Below are 13,559 nucleotides of genomic sequence, written 5' to 3' on the forward strand. Positions count from 1 at the left end.
TGTATGGTTGCCCTATTATGAACTGAATATATTATGTAAAATATAAATATATTATGTGAAATATGAATATGGGTAGAATTGCATCTATTAGACCATTTTTCTTTGAAGCTAATACAAAATGTTAGTATCAGACACACACAAAAAACATGATTCTAAGGGAAGGAGACCAGACACAGAGTACTACATATTGTATGATTCCATTTATATAAAATGTAAACATAAATCAATTTATAAATATGAAAGGAGATTAGTGGTTATGTAGGTCTGAGGAAGGAATGCTAAGGGATGTGGAGTCTTTCTTTTTGGAGTAATGAAATTGTTCTAAAATTTTTGAGATAATGAATGTACAACAGTGTGATTGTACTAAAAGTTATTGATTATACACTTTGGACAGAATAGCCAGAAACAGCAGTTATGTACAGTGGAGGAAGCACAGAAAGATTGAGAGGAGGAAATTTTCTTGTTGGTTAGGTTGTCTGTTTATTTTTAATTATTTTATTACTACTGAAATAATGAAAATGCTCTAATAAAGATAGAAGTGATCAAAGCACAAATATGTGATTATAGCAAATACTATTGATCATACACTTTGGATCAATTGTATGTTTATTAGTATATCAATAAAATTGATTTGTTAGGGGAAAAAAAAGTGTCCTTTATTAGAGCAAGCTGCCAGTGGACCTGAAGCAGCAGGTGGCATCTAGACTGGAGACTGCCATTTGCAACATCAGTTGGCATTTCCGAAGAGCACAGAAGGAGACATCAAACATGAAAGGGACTTCAGAGGAATCATGTTATGCAACTTTTACTGCGAAATTTTTCTGTCACCACATTGTAGGGCAAAGCAGGGCCTTTATTTCTAAACATGGGGAAGGGCATATTATCTGAGTCATTTCAAATGCAGGTGACAGCCTCTTTGTGTCTGTAGATGCATGTGTGCTCTATTTAAATCTGAAAAGAGCCACGTGAGCAACAGGGCCTGTGACACCTAGAAATTGCATATTCAAGCTGTCTAATTACTGAAAAATTTGCTTGTAGAAAATAAAGAAACCTGCAATGTGCCAGCTGAACCAAAGTTGACTCTTTCTGCTGTGCATTCCCTTGTAAGATGTCTTTCTCTCAAAGAATCCTTTTCCATTTTTAAAGACTGTAAAATTAGTGAGTGCGGGTCATTTATGAAATCCCTGGGACCAGTATTTGCTACAGAGAAACTGGATGGTTAACTATCTCTTCAAGTAAGATAAGAATAGAAAATACGTAAATGCTTACCTGGATGCAGCCAGACATTGTTGAAACTCATCTTCAGTAAATGTGAATCACATTGTTACACTGAATTTCCTACCCACCCATGCTTCCTTCATTCCATGAATCACTTGGAACCAGGTATTTCAAAGACACCCAAGTGGGTATGTTGGAGACACAAAGACCTGGATTCCACTCAAGCTCTGGAATTTATTACCTGTGAAACCTTGAATTAATAATCTCTCTCAGCCTCAGCATACTCTTCAAAAAATTGGAAATAATGACATCTTGATGGTATAAATAATACATATATATACACACACACTATGGTAGTGCATTATTGATGCTCAACAAATATAATTTAACAATTTCGATTCGAAATTTTTCAAATTTCCAAAGTTTTGAAGTACAAGCCTCAAATGCTTCATAACACTTTCCGTTCCTCAAGCTTAGAAATATTTTTTGAAATAATAACTAAGCAAATAAATACTTTTCAGTACAATTTGTTCTACACTTTATTTTGTGTTAGAACAGAATTGGAATTTATACATCTACAGACTAGTAAAATTAATTTCTGTATTAAAATTACACCTGGTCCGAGACCACCATCTGTGCCATTTGTTTTCTCTAGAAATCTCTCTTTTTCTCCTTCATTTTAGTCAACCCCAGCCCATGTTCAACCTGATTAGTCCTACTAGAAGCCCTGAAAGCTGACCCCTAAGGCCTGAGACTGGGCTTCTTTGACCCCTGGCGCCAAGTTGGGTCTGGCCGGTGAGAAACATGGGCAGGTGACCAGAGCGCTGTGGAGGAAAGAGGACAAGGTCCTTCTCCGTAGCGTGCTCTCAGTTCCCACCACGTGAAGGTGGCAGGATCACCGTCCTACTCTGACAAGGAACTTCCCTCCTTGCCTGTTCCAGCTCCCATTGGGTTCAAATCATTTGATTTGCTCTTCTTGTCCCCTTTGAATCTCATATGATTTTTCATACCATGAAATCTTATTTTCCTTTAAAATTTTCCTGCCAAAAAAGCGTGAAAACATTTGTAGCTCACAGTCTATTTAAAAAAAAAAACCATCAGTGGGGTGGATTTGGCTTATGGATGGTAGTTTTCCAATCCCCGGATTAAAAAAAAAATGGATAAAATACAAAATTCTGTAAGTCCACAATAACATAAAAGAGAGAGTGAGAGAGTGCAAAAAATACAGAAAAGGGGAGCAGGGGTAGCTCAGTGATTGAGTGCCTGCTTCCCATGCATAAGGGCATTGGTTCAACCCCTGGTACTGCCTTAAAATTTTTTAGTTAATTAATTAACTAATTAATTAAAAGGACAAAGAAAGGTGAAAATGGAAAACTTTTATACAAGAAAGTCAGCTAAATAAAGAAAGCATGATTAAAATACAAAACCACAATGCCTGCTTCAAAGTAATAAGTAGTCTATATTGTCAGTGGATGCTGCAACCATTCAGATCATGTATTTACTTGATCTCAAAGTATCACCACAATATTACAATTGAGAAAGGACTAATTTACCTTTAGAATGGCAAGCTCTGGTGGTCATCAAATTAGCCAAGGGACGAATCCTAGCACCAGCAACAGTGGGACACCCTGATGTTCCTTTCATGGCAATGAGGATGAAGGCTACCACCTGTGCCTATGTAGCATCCTTGCAAGAAACGCTAAACCAAACCTAAGAGCAAGGTCATAAGTAATGCAGGAAAATGCCCTGCCACTTAGGCAATCCCTGTTGAACCAGTTAGGGGTTCAATACCAAAATACCTTCAAGTTACTTTTAACTGGTTCAATAACAACACAACAACAGAAAAATGGAGATAGAAACTAATGTTAAGGCATTCAAAATTAAATTAAAAATAAATAAACAGCTTACATAATAGGAAGACTGTAACAAAGAGAAATTGTTTTAGCCTCACTTCGTTTTTACTTTCCTGTCATGTGATCGGTAGCACTGGTGACCTTTCATTGAAAAGTGTCATTTTGTTATGTACTCTCATCTGCTTGAATGCTTAATGTCGTGAACCGGAAAACATTTCATAATTATTGAAATATCAATCCGTGATGGTTTACAAAAAAAAGAAGCCATTCCCCAGTTGCAATGATTTAGCAATGCAATCCGCGTGAACGTTGTTGGAGTCAGAGCATGGCCGGTGCGCTGCCTCTTCCCCGCTGGGTTCCCGGGGTGAGGCTGCGCGCACCCCGGAAGGCAGAGGTCAGCAGGCCGGGTCCCTCTCGGGAGCCTGGGGACCCGCAGGCTCAGCGCAGGCCCTGCGCCTGCCTCTCCTGCCCTCCCGCTCCAGGCTCTGGTGCTTTGGCTTCCCTTGTCCGCGTTTGTGACCCTTTTGGAAGCCGGTCCTGTAATTCCTGTGTCCAAACCCAGTGAGCAGGAGAGACCTGGCATGTCAACGCCCTTGACTGACTCAGAAAGCCACTGCGCAGTCGGAGGGCGGGAAGGCCCATTCCAGGGCCCTGAACGACCAGCTGGGCACTTCGGGGCGCTCTGCCTGAAATCACCCCTTCCTCCAGCTGCCCCAGCACCTCCTCGGTGAACCCTTTCCCCACACTCTTCATCTCAGTGCCTGCCTCTGCAGAGCCACCCCAGGATGGCCCGGTATTAACATCTTTAGATCTTTTTTAGGAGACACCTGCGACTGCGTTCACGAGGCCCAATTACCTTCTTGGGTAAACATTTCATGAAGATTGTGACAGTCATAACAATTTGTATAAAAATAATTCATGTGAAGATAATAAAAAATGGAGATTAATGTGCCACTCATCTGCTATCTCTGTGACTTTTGAAACGATTTTATTTGTTATGGAAGACAAAAGAGAGAACAGTGATGAAGAATCTGAAGGAAACACCCAAAAAACTATCTACTACACAGTTGTTTTCATATGTAACAAAGTATTTCCTCATTTTACCATTTTCTAAATTTTCATTCCATAATTTTAAAAAATTTATAGTCACCACAGATTCAAATGTCAATAACAAAGCCAAATTAGGTAAAGCTAGTCTATATAGTTTATGTTGTTATTATATACATATATTTTATATATATAAAAGAAACAGGTCATTTCCATCAAAGCAGCCTACAGAAGACCTGTTTCCATTTATTCAATAATAGTGTGCCCGTAGCCAGTCCCACATTCTTGCCATTGTGCAGCAATTGTCTGGAGCTTCTTAAGCACTTACAACAAAATCAGTCAATTAAAAATAAAACCAGCCAATCAACCAGGCTCTGTCTCTCTCTTTTTCTTATTGCTCTTTTGTGGTAAAATATATGTAATATAAATATGCCATTTTACCCATTTTTAAGTGTATAATTCAGTGGCATTAATTACATTCACAATTCTGTGCAACCATCACTACTATTTATTTTCAAATCTCAAGCAAAAACTGTACTCATCAAGCAGTAACTCCCTGTTTCCCCTTCACTCAGCCGCTGGTAACTGCTAATCTAACTTCTGTCTCTATGGATTGGACTATTTTGGGTATTTCATATAAGTGAAGTCATACACTATTTGTCCCTTTGTGTCTGGCTTATTTCACTTAGCATAACACTTTCAAAGTTCATCCACATTGTAGCATGTATCATTCCTTTTTATGGTTGAACAATATTCCCTTGAATGTATGAATCACATTTTGTTTATCTATTCATTTATAGGTATATACTTGGATTGTTTCCACCTTTTCACTAATACAAATAATGTTGCTATGAACATTGGCATACAAGTATCTGTTCAAGTACAACTCACTTGTGTATGTACGTAGGAGTCAAATTGCTGGGTTGTTAGATAACTCTATGTTTACCTTCATTTTTTTTTTAAGATTTATTTATTTATTTCTCTCCCCTACCCCCCACCCCAGTTGTCTGTTCTCTGTATCTATTTGCTGCGTCTTCTTTGTCCGCTTCTGTTGTTGTCAGTGGCACGGGAATCTGTGTTTCTTTTTGTTGTGTCATCTTGCTGTGTTAGCTCTCCGTGTGGGCGGCGCCGTCCCTGGGCAGGCTGAACTTTGTTTCGTGCTGGGGGGCTCTCCTTATGGGGCACACTCCTTGCGCGTGGGGCTCCCCTACACGGGGACACCCCTGCGTGGCACGGCACCCCTTGCGCGCATCAGCACTGAGCATGGACCAGCTCCACACGGGTCAAGGAGGCCCGGGGTTTGAACCGCGGACCTCCGGTGTGGTAGACTGATGCCCTAACCATTGGGCCAAGTCCTCCGCCTAACTTCATTCTTGACAATACTTGTTTTTCCCATTATTATTATATCATTATAAAATATAACACTGTTATTATTATAGCCATTTTAGTAGCTGTGAAATGGTATTACTAATGACTAATGATGCTGACATTTTTTCATGTACTTATGGACTATTTTTATATATATTTTTGGAGCAATGTCTATTCAAGTCCTCTGTTTTTAAATTGCATTTGTCTTTTTTGTTTTTGAGTTGTACAAGTTGTTTATATTTTCTGGATATTAAGCCAATACCAGGTATTTAATTTGTAAATATTATCTCCCTTCTGTGCATTGTCTTTTCACTTTCTTGATAGTCTTCTGTGATGAATGAAAGTGTATAATTTAATGAAGTCCAATGTATCTATCTTTACTTTTGCTGCTTGTTGCTTTGGCTGCCATATTTAAGAAAGCATTGTCAAGTCCATGACACTTTGTCCCTATAGTTTAAGCTCTCACATTTAGGTCTATGACCTATTTTGAGTTAATTTTTGTACATGCTGTGATGGAAAGGTCCAATTTCATTCCTTCACATGTGGATATTCAGTTTCCATGGGACCATTTATTGAAGAGACTGTTCTTTCCCCATTGAATTGTCTTAGCACCCTTGATCAGAGATGTGGGATTTATTTCTGAATTGTCCTGTATGTCTATCCTTGGTATCAAACTGTTTAAATTACTGTAGCTTTTTTGTCAGTTTTGAAATAAAGAAGTGTGAATCACCCAACTTTGTTTTTCTTTTACAAAATTATTTTGGCTATTTTGGATCTGTTGAAATTCTCTACGAATTTTAGGATTTTTATTCCCCATTGCTGCAAAAAACACCACTGGCATTTTGATAGGGATAGCCCTGAATCTGTATTATCATTTTGAGTAGTATTAGTATTGCCATATTAATGATATTAAATCTTATGATCTGTGTTTCATTTATTTAGGCCCTCTTTAATTTCTTTCAGCAATGTTTTATAATTTTCAGTGTATAAATCTTGTGTCTTCTTGGTTAAATTGATTGCTAAATATTTTATTATTTTGATGCTATTATAAATAGAATTGTTTTTGTAATTTCTTTTTCAGATTTTTTCTTTGTCAGTGTATAGCAACAATTCATTTTTAGTGTTGATTTGTACACTGCAAGTTTCTTGAATTAATTTATTGGTTCTAGCAGCTTTCATGTGGATTATATGAGAATAGAAAGAATAGAGAGAGTTGTATTTATTACTTCCTTTCTATTTGGATGACTTTCATTTCTTTTTTGTGCCTAGTTGGTCTTACAACTAGGTGAAAATGGAAATCCTTGTCTTGTTCTTGATCTCTGAGGAAAGGCTTTCAATCTTTCACCTTCAAGTATGCTATTAACTGTGGGTTTTTCATATATGCTCTTCATTATGCTGAGGAAGTTTCTTTCTATTCCTGGTTAATTGAGTGTTTATATTTATCATTCTTAAACTTTACTGTTAAGACAATGTTTTATTATAAAAACCTATATAGCTGACAGCTGTATACATATCTTCTTTATTATTCTCTTTCTTTCTTTCTTTCTTTCTTTCTTTCTTTCTTTCTTTCTTTCTTTCTCTTTCTTTCTTTCTTCTTCTCATTACTATATCTCATAGAAATATTAATTTTTATCTTTAATGTCTATTTTTTCATACTTTATTTACTTCACCAAAAGTTGCTCTGTTGTGGAAATAGCCATACAGTCATTGCTGTAGAACAGCTGTAGAGCAGAAACAGAGTGGAAAAGTGTGAATGGGCTCAGTTAACTACTAACACAGGGTAACCATAATGATTGGATGAAAATTTCACACTGGTACTAGTTATTCTCCTGCATATCAGAAATTAATATATTCATTACATTCAAGTGTGGTAGGTTTTGTTGCAGACGCACTATAGGTTTCAGCTTGACAACCTTGAGCAGGTTGTTCAGCCTTTCTAAGTCTGATTTCTCATGGTTATATTGGGTATGATAATAACATTTTCTGAATACTAAACAAGACTGATGCACATAAATCACTTGGCAGAGCATCTTGCACATACTGAGAACTCAATTAATATTAAACTATCATTTATCTACATATAGATCAACATCTAATTTGATTATTTCTATATGGTCGGCTATATTCTAAGCACTATGCAAGTCATGAGTAACACAGTGGTGACCAAGACAGAGCACACAGTGCTGTAAAGTTAGGTTGGAAAAACAAACAACCAAACAAGAAATTATCATCAAGAGTGAAATGTACCATAATCTAATAGTATAGGGTGATATGAATTTTGTAACAGAGGCAACAAACTTAACCTAATGGTGTGAAGAAAGACAACTGCAGGAGGTGAAATTAATGAGGGTATCTGAAAGGACGAATGGGGAAATAGAAAATAACTTAGCATAAAGGAGTGTGCTCTTGGAAGAGTACTACATGTCTAAAATCATGAGATAGCAAATCTTGTTCAAAGAAAAAGAGAAGTTCAGAAAACCAGGGGCTTATGGTGTGGTTAGAGAAATACAGTGGACATTTATGCCTGCCTTCTCCCTCTCAAGACTCAACTATAATATTCTACTTTTACTATGGTGAATAGAGTCGTTGCAGTACATAGATTAAGAAATGAAAACATAAAAAATTAAATATAAAGACCATTCTTGCTAAAATAAAATGCCATGATGCAATTATTTTTGGTAAGTCAATATTGAAATATTGAAAGGAGTTTGTCCATCATATTTTCATCTAACAATAATCTTTCCTTAAACATTTTATGCTTTGAACTTTCAGATTGTATTTTTCTCTTTTCTTTTACATTCCAAATTCCTTGAAGTTAGTTATTACTCTACTTATCTTCACATTCTGAGATTCTACATGGAGGCATTCATACATACATGGTTATTAAATAAGTAAATGGATAACTCTATTTAAGTTAGTAATGATAGAACTAAGGCTATACATACTTACCACATCTAATTATTGAGTGGTGATGTGAATATTAGATATTGTTTCAATAAGGCAGAACTATTAACTGCAGACAACATGGTTTCCATCCTGGCCATACAATTTTTTTTCATTTTTACATAAATGTTACATAAAAAACATAAGGGATTCCCACATGCCCCATGCCCCATCTCCCACACTTTCCCACATTAACAGCATCCCAACATTCATTGCAATTGATGAACACATTTTGGAGCATTGTTACTAAGCATGGATTATAGTTTACATTGTAGTTTATGCTCTTTCCCTCCCAATTCTGTAGCTTATGACAAGATATGTGATACCTATAACCATACACTTTTTTGAGCATTTATTTATTTTATTGTATTTTTTTGAAGATACATAGATCACAAAAAATGTTACATTAAAAAAATATAAAAGGATCCCACATACGTCACTGCCCACCACCCCCCACTCCTCCCACAAAACAACCTCTGTCATCACTGTGGCACATTCACTGCATTTGGTGAAAACATTTCGGAGCACTGCTGCACCGCATGGATTATAGTTTACATTGTAGTTTACACTCTCCCCTGTATGTTCAGTGGATTATGGTAGCATCTGTCCCTGTAATATAATTTAGGACAACTCCAACTTCCGAAACTGCCCCCACATCACACCTCTTCTTCCCTCTTCTTGTCCTCAGCAACTACTGTGGCCACTTTCTCCAGATCAATGCTACAGTTTCTTTCATTACTAGTCACAATAGTTCTACAGTAAAATAAAAGTAAGTCCACTCTAATCCATATTTTATTTCTCCATCCTGTGGACCCTGGGATGATGATGTCCATTCCACCTCTATATTGAGAAGGGGCTTAGACCTACATGGTTGATGGATGTGATTCTCCTGCTTGGAGTTGTAGGCACTCTCAGTTCCCTGTTGTGGGGTTGATGATCTTCACCTCCCTGTTAGCTGACCTGGGTAAGTCCAAGAAACCAGAGAATATTAGTTGCAACTCTACTGAGGTTCAGGACCCAACTGACACATGACCAGTCCAGAGAGTCAAGTCTCCTGGGTATACACCAAGCCCAGAGCCAACCACGGGTTCTGTAAAGGTGACAGAAGCGTCATGTGTAGAAAGGTCACATCTGAGTCCAACTCCATCTCACTTAGGAACAAACTCCAAACTAGGGCCCACTGACAAGGCACTGAAGTCCAGAGCCAACTGCCATGACTGTAGAACCTGTGTGTCTCCATAGCCCTCAGGAGCACCAGTACCTGGGGTTGCATCTACTTTGGCTGTCTCTGGGATCTGGCTGAGGCGTGTGTAAGCACAACCCCTCTGATGACCTCCCATCTCTTTTTTGAAGACTCTTAGCCATACAAACTCATCTGTCTTTACCATTTGCCCCTTTTATTCAACGTCTTTTTCTAGTTGCATTACCAGTTAGTGATTGGTAGTAACCCCTCAGTGCCAGGGAGGATCATCCACGTTGGGGGTAAAGTAATGTATTTGCATGCTGAGTTTGGCTTAGGCAGGAATGCAGAAGGATCCATCCATTCTGGAGAACAGTTTGTAAGTTTCTCAAAAACCTAGCTATAGATTTGCCATATGACTCAGCAATTCCACTGCTGGGTATATACCCAGAAGAACTGAAAACAAGGACACAAACTGATATATGCACACCAATGTTCACAGAGGCATTATTCACTATTGCCAAAAGATGGAATCAACCCAAATGCTCAACAAAGGAATCGATTAACAGAATGTGGTACTTCCATACAATGGACTACTACTCAGTTTTAAGAAGGAATACAGTATAAACACATGGGATAACAAGAATGAATCTTGAGGACCTTATGTTGAGTGAAGCAAGCCAGGCATTGAAGGACAAATACTACATGAAATATGAAATAAGCAAACCAAGTTGTCTCAGAGAGCTAGAGAATGGAAGATAGGCTTACAAGAAATTGGAGGGAAGAGGAAGGTTGTGAGCTGATGCCTACATGGGTGAAATCTATGATAAAGTGGAGGAAAGTATTTGTGTAGGGAAGGGATAAGACAGGGGCAGAGGGGTAATACTGGGTGGGGCTTTGCAGGATTGAGGGGAACTAGGGCTGCGAGGATGGGTCAGATGGCCTAAGGAATTGGGCGGAGGGTTGGGAAGAACAGGTGAACATGGGAGATTGTCAGGTATGTGGTTGAAACTAAAATGTTGAGAAAACTCTTTAGAGAATATAATAAGGAAGAATTTGCCATACACTTTTAACACAAAGCCCTCATACTAAGGGGCAGATGTCATTAACCCATTGTAAGGACAGGCCATTGTGTTTGTCTTCCATGAAATTGACAAGCATGTCCAAAGATTGATATGTGCACATTTGCAATTCAGAGTGTGGCCAAAAGGTAATACAAGGATTTTCAGTTATTCATATGTTTAGGGACAGAATTTTGAATAGCCAGTAAAATCTTAGTTCCAACCCATCTTTGAAGCTGCACATACTCAAGGGAACATCTCTGTATTTGTTTCCCCCAAAAAATGTTTTGTACAGAAGGAATCCAAGTTGGAAGCATGCCAGGAGAGATGCATGTGCTAAAAGACCCAGAGCAGATGGACACAATTTCAATTAAAATAGAAAATAAAGAAAATAAACAAAGCTCCACAGAAGAAAACTTCATAGCAGAGAGGAGATTTATTAATGGATGTTTAATGGCAGTGTAGAAAATAGTTTATAATCATTAATACAACATTTTGACTTAGGGCATTAGAAATCATCAGTAATTCCAAAAGCCACCAACAAACTTAATTTTCAGAGTGTTTTTCATTTGTCCATATTCATGCATAATTCTACTATTTTGTCGTGTGTAATATGTAAAGCAAACAGCTGGTTGTAACACCAGTGCCCAACTACAGGTTAGAGCGTGAACAGTAAACGTGAACGTGCTTGGGAGAAGCTCAGGATAACGGTCTCACCCTCAGGTCCTCATCGTCATTCATTATTCACCACTATTAAAAGCTCATCTGTGCCAACAGCTGCTAGACAGATAAGTAAAACTATAGAACATAGCATATACTATATACATAGCCCTATTTTAAATATTTTACATGTGTTGTTGTTAATCCCTTCAATAACCAAGCATATGAAGCAGGTACTATCACTCCTAACTTACAGGTAAAAAAACTGAGGAACAGGGAGTTTAAGTCACTTGTTCTAGACTTACAAGGAAGCCCCATTTCCCATCTTGTCAATAAAACCACAGTGTCACAGCCCTTAGGTAGAAAGTGCTCTAGAGCTCTTTGCAAATATACTAATCAGTTATAACTCCATGTGACAAGCACTGTAATAAAATGGTCATGGTTGTTTTCTTAAAAAGGAATGGGATCATCCAGGATCCTGTGAAAAGATTAGGCGAGTATTAGATAAAATGATCCCTAAATGATAACCTGGAAGTCAGGGTCTGAAGAGAGAGTATAAATACAGATTTGAGGTAAGGATGGATTTCACAAAATCAAGGGAAAATGAGTCGCTCCATTGACAATAAGCCAGTGGCAGGAGGGAGTCAGGTCTGAGGAGGGTTAGGCAGAGCTAGTGCTGTAAATAAAAGCCGAGGCCTGATCGCAGATGGGTCCTGCCTGCCAGCTGCCTCGTTCATCTCAGAGGCTGACCGTGATTTTCACGGACATTCAAGCAAAATGGTGACAATATCATATTTAGATTTGAGGAAAAGAAAACATGGGCCTCAGAATGGATCAGACAAGGGCAACATTGAAAAGAGGAAAATTGTAAAGTATGGCAGAAATCCAGAGAACAAATATTTGAGCAATGCCTGGGGACAGATGGGGTGTGAGCCAAATTGGCGGCAGTGGAAAAGTATGTTTCATGGGTCTTGGGGGTCAGTAAGGGGTGAAAGAGAAGAGAAAGGGAAAGAAGGAAAAAGCAGAAAGTTAATCTTCAAGTTTCTGACATGGTAACAATGTCAGTGGAGGCTTGATTTGTTGATGTTTAGGATTTAGAGAAAACAACAGGTTTGGGAAGAGGAGAGGTTGGACTGTGTGGGGGGAAAGGTGACATCAGTCTTATTGAATTTATCTGTAGTAGTCAGCCAAAGGGGTGCTGATGCAAAATACCAGAAATCTGTTGGCTTTTAGAAGGGTTTTTATTTGGGGTAGAAGCTTACAGTTACCAGGCCATAAAGCATAAGTTACTTCCCTCACCAAAGTTTGTCACCATGTGTTGCAGCAAGGTGGCTGCCGATGTCTGCAAGGGTTCAGACTTCGTGGGTTTCTCTCTTCCTGGGTCTTGTTTCTCCCCTGGTTCAGCTACTGTGCTCACTCCGCAAGGCCAGCTGTAGACTATTAGGTGAATGGCTCATCCCTCTTCCCAGGGCCTCTGTCCTGTCTAATGGAACCTTCTCTCCTTCCTCATGGATCTACTTCTCTGTGTGTTTACTTTCTGGGCTCCAGGATCAAAACTCCAAACTCCCTTCTCTGCTGCGTGGTTTCTCTATGAGAAACCAAGGGGGTGGGGACTCAACATCTTATTGATGTGCCCAATCAAGTAAAAGTGAAACCTCTGAATCCAATGTAATCTAATATGCCCAGAGGAAAAGACCAGTTCACAGATATAATCCAATACCTAATTTTGGAATTCATAAACAAAATCAAACTGCCACAGTATCATTCTACTGTGAAAAATCCATGAACATATATCTAGGAGACTATGACTCATTTAGTAACCAAGGAGTATGTGCAAAATTCCAACATAGTGGTTAATTTGAACAAAAGCTGTACATTAGTTAAATATATAATACATACATTAAATAATTGCCACAAGCTTTTTGACATGAATTTCACAGTGTGATTAACTTTAAAACATTTGACACCATTTATAACCCAGGTCTCAGAATTCCATATATCTATACAAAATCATGTTGAGTCTAGATCAGAACATCAAACATTTCCATCTCTGTCATTGGGTTAATGGAGATAAACAGTTCAACACTTATCATTTGATTGAGAGTCTTTTAATAAAATGAATGTGTTGATTTTAAAAGGTTTCAATACTTACCATTGTATAGACCTTAAGTTTTTGCAAAGCATGTTCACAATCATTTTCTTATTTAATCATCAGAATGATCTTTTGAG

Source organism: Dasypus novemcinctus, chromosome 16 (genome assembly GCF_030445035.2).
Source record: "Dasypus novemcinctus isolate mDasNov1 chromosome 16, mDasNov1.1.hap2, whole genome shotgun sequence".
NCBI lineage: Eukaryota > Metazoa > Chordata > Mammalia > Cingulata > Dasypodidae > Dasypus > Dasypus novemcinctus.